We start from the raw sequence: 3501 nt of genomic DNA, 5'->3' as shown, positions 1-3501 counted from the left end.
TTTTTTTTTTTTTTTATAAAGAAAAGAGTAAGAGAAATAAAAAAGGAGGGTCTGCATTGAGAAAAGACTGGGTTGTTTTTCAGAAGGAATCTGAAAGTTAATAATTCTCACCTTCTCTTACAGGTAAGAACTCTGCCACTCAAGGTGTGAAATGAATTGTCCTCAGACTGATGGAAAGGCCATGTTTAGGCTCCTGGTTGTTTTTTTGTTTGTTTGTTTTTGTTTTTTGTTTTTTGAAATCAGGGTGGCTTTTGCCTGAGAGACCTGCAAGAAAGCTGGTGGCTGTGGCTATTTTTCTTGCTTCCCAGTCACCGGAGGTGACCCCTCACAGCTGGGCCCCATTGGGAAGGGCCTGGACCGGGTGGGAGAACTTCAGCTGAGGTCCAGCCAGACCTCAGCATGGGAGGAGGGAGGGCTTGTCTCTGCTGGGGAAGGGGCTGTGGCACCGGGCCCAGCTCCGGTGGCTTCCAGCAGACCTGTGAAGAGCTGCCGCTGAAGGGGGGTGGGGAGGGGAGGCAGGGTACGGGCAGCAAGACAGCCCTGAAAGCAGAGGAAACATCCTAAAGAAGAGATAAACAGAGAGCAGCGACAGACTTCTCACTTTGGCAAAAGGCGCTTTGGTCTCCCTGTGAAACTTCACCCCTCTTCTTCCCCAGCTTTCCATTTACAAAATTAGTCCAGGACTTGAGAGATGGTCTCTGCTTTAAAGTCCTACTCTAAAGGCCTATTGGTCCTGCTTTGTCTTGGCACCCTGGGATGGAGGTCCTGACTTAAATCCCAGCTGAGCTGTTGGGAGTGAGCCAGCTGACCCACTCCAGCGTCTGGGCCTAGCCAGATCCTTACTATTTTTATGATCTGCTAACATTTATTTTATGCTCATCATGCCAGAGACATCCTGCCCACCCCCACCCCTCACTCCCTGAACCTTGGTCCACAGTAGCCCTTGCAAGTGGCTACTCTTTGTTCTATCCACGTTATAGATGAGGATACCAAGTCACAGAGAGGTCCGAGATCCTACTGACAGTAAGGAACAAACTTTGAACCCAATCTTTTCCTTGAATAAGAATTGGGAGGAGGGGTGACGGTCAGGAAGAAAAGGGGTGACATTTCAGAGCATGAGGCTGTCTGCCCTAGAGAGAAACAATCAACTCAGGTGTTCGGAACAGTGCTCCATGAGGCTGCATTTCTGTCTAGCACCTCCATGGCCAGATGTCCCAAGAGGACATCATCAGTAGTATAGCGTGTCTGTGGGAGACTGGATCATTATAAAGCATATAGGCCATCTCCTCTGGTAACCAGCTCACATTTGTCACTCGGCTAAGAGACAGGAGAGAGTTTTCCAACCAAGTATTTTGTAAGCTCAATTTTACTGCTGAAAAGAAGGCAAGACAGGTCAGGGACGGTTCGTATGGTCCAGTAGGGACCCCAGCTCTCTGTTTATTGGGTGGGTTTGGGGAGGTGTGGGTGAAAGCCCAGGGTTTATGAATTTGAGTTCTTATTTTGTAGCTTGCGTGGCTTTGAACACGTTGCTTCTTGAAGCCTCAGTTTCCCTGTCTGCAGAGTGATAATAATCACTGTAGCAGCTGGCTCCTGGGATTGTGGTGTAGTATCTGTCAGGCCGTAAATGATCAATGAATAGTAATTACCATTGGTAAAGGTTTAAAGAAGCAATTTAGGAAGACATGAGATGGAGGCTTGTGGTTCCTCAGAAGGCCACCAACATGCTCTGTGTGCACTGAGAATTACAACATTACAGGAGGAAATGGGCAGAGCGAAGCTGGGCTTCCCTCCATAGGGACATTTCTGATGAACTAATAGGCCACAGAGATGGGTCTTCATGAGTTGCTATAACCTGTAAGAGCTGTTGAAAGTGATTGCTTTTCCAAGTCTGGGTGCTTATACCCCACTGAAAAGATATTTTAGGCCTTCCAGTTTATTTCCACCCATGTCCATTTTAGGTATAAGTCTCTTGGCAAGAACTGGGCTACTTGTAAATAAGGAAAAAAAAAAATCCCAGTTTCATTTCTAGCAACATCAGTTCATCAGTGTGACCACACTCTGCTCAGAGGCTGAGCTGATGGGAAATGGAAAACAGGGAAGTCAGGGGCAAGCATCTTCACCTCAGCCTGCTCCTCTATCATTGTCCCGCCCGTGTATTCTGAGTGCCCCACACAACAGTCTAGATTGACACAGTCTGAGGAATGCTGCCCTGAGCTCTTCAGGAGCGGTGGTGGTTGGGAGTGGCTTCGGGGAGTCCCAGGGAGAAAGCTGATGAGGGTGGCTGCTCTTGGTGTCCCTCACTTGTGGATATATTTGCAAAAGAAAGGCCAGAAGCCATGCTGGCTGCCTGGTGAGCCCTGGCAACAGCACCTGCATGAAAACTATCCTGTATCCGGGAGAGCTGGCACCAGCGGGTGCTTCCTAAGTATCTGTCGGCTTAACAATCTGCTGTCTTCTACTACCCTCTCCCATTTTCACACCATGCAGTTAAATGTTAAAATAGATTTCTCGTCACAGTTTCTGAATGTGTCCACTTTGTAGTTATATATGTATACAGAATAAAGATTTATTACAGGGGTTAAGCACAGTCTGCCCCACTGCAAGATTCTGCTCAGTGGTCTCTGTACTGATCAATAATGGCCTCCCCTGTGTGTATGACCATCCTTAAAACCCAATTGTCAGTTAATTACAGACTGGGTGTGGAGCTCATCCAGACAGCCCCTGCCTAACATATTTAGGGCCCTGGCCTTTATTCCTAGCAATGAAAACTAAACCAAACCAATTAATTATAAAAATGTTATTTTGTGTTTTAACAAGTAATGGCAGCCATTTTTGTTTTGTTTTGTTTTGTTTTGTTTTGTTTTGTTTTGTGGCCCGGTAGCGGCATCAGATCTCCTAGGATTGTAGTTATAGATGGTTGTTAGCCATCATATGGATGCTGGGGACTGAACTCTGGCCCTCTGTAAAAAGCCAGTTCTTTTAACTGTTGAGCCCTCTCTTCAACCCCAAGATTTTTAATATGCATTTTTGTTTTTAAAACAAAACAAAACAAAAACAAACCTCTTTCCAAAAACTTTACAGTTGTCCTGAAAATTTAACATGACTTGCTTTATTATTACTTGTTTGTTTGTTTGTGTGTGCATCTGTGTTAATTGAATACCATGGCACTTGTGTGGAGGTCAGAGGAGAACTGTGTGGGTCATGGGTGGGGATCCAATTCAAGTTGTCAGGCTTAGCACTTTATTTTACCCATTGAGCCATCTAGCTACATCACACACACACACACACACACACACACACACACACACACACACACACATACACACACACACACACACACACAACTGAGGCAGGCCTGGTAGCCTGTAACTCACTTTGCACACAAGGCTGGGCCTTGAATCTACAGGAATCTGTCTGCCTCTGCCTCTGCCTCTGCCTCTGCCTCTGCCTCTGCCTCTGCCTCTGCCTCTGCCTCTCTGCCTCTCTGCCTCTCTGCCTGCC

At 46.6% G+C, this 3501-nt stretch overlaps 1 long non-coding RNA gene across 1 annotated transcript in view; it reads left to right on the top strand.

Moving 5' to 3' along the window:
* The window catches only part of LOC110301439, a 21519-nt gene extending 21322 nt beyond the window's left edge, over window positions 1–197 (top strand). The window contains exon 3 of the long non-coding RNA XR_002378713.1: window positions 124–197. This is a non-coding gene — a long non-coding RNA (uncharacterized LOC110301439). The remainder of the gene's footprint in view (window positions 1–123) is intronic.
* The last annotated feature ends 3304 nt before the right edge of the window (window positions 198–3501 follow it).

Source organism: Mus caroli, chromosome 1 (assembly GCF_900094665.2).
Source record: "Mus caroli chromosome 1, CAROLI_EIJ_v1.1, whole genome shotgun sequence".
Classification (NCBI taxonomy): domain Eukaryota; kingdom Metazoa; phylum Chordata; class Mammalia; order Rodentia; family Muridae; genus Mus; species Mus caroli.
Note: the sequence above shows the minus strand (reverse complement) of the source record. Positions and strands in the feature narration are given on the sequence as shown.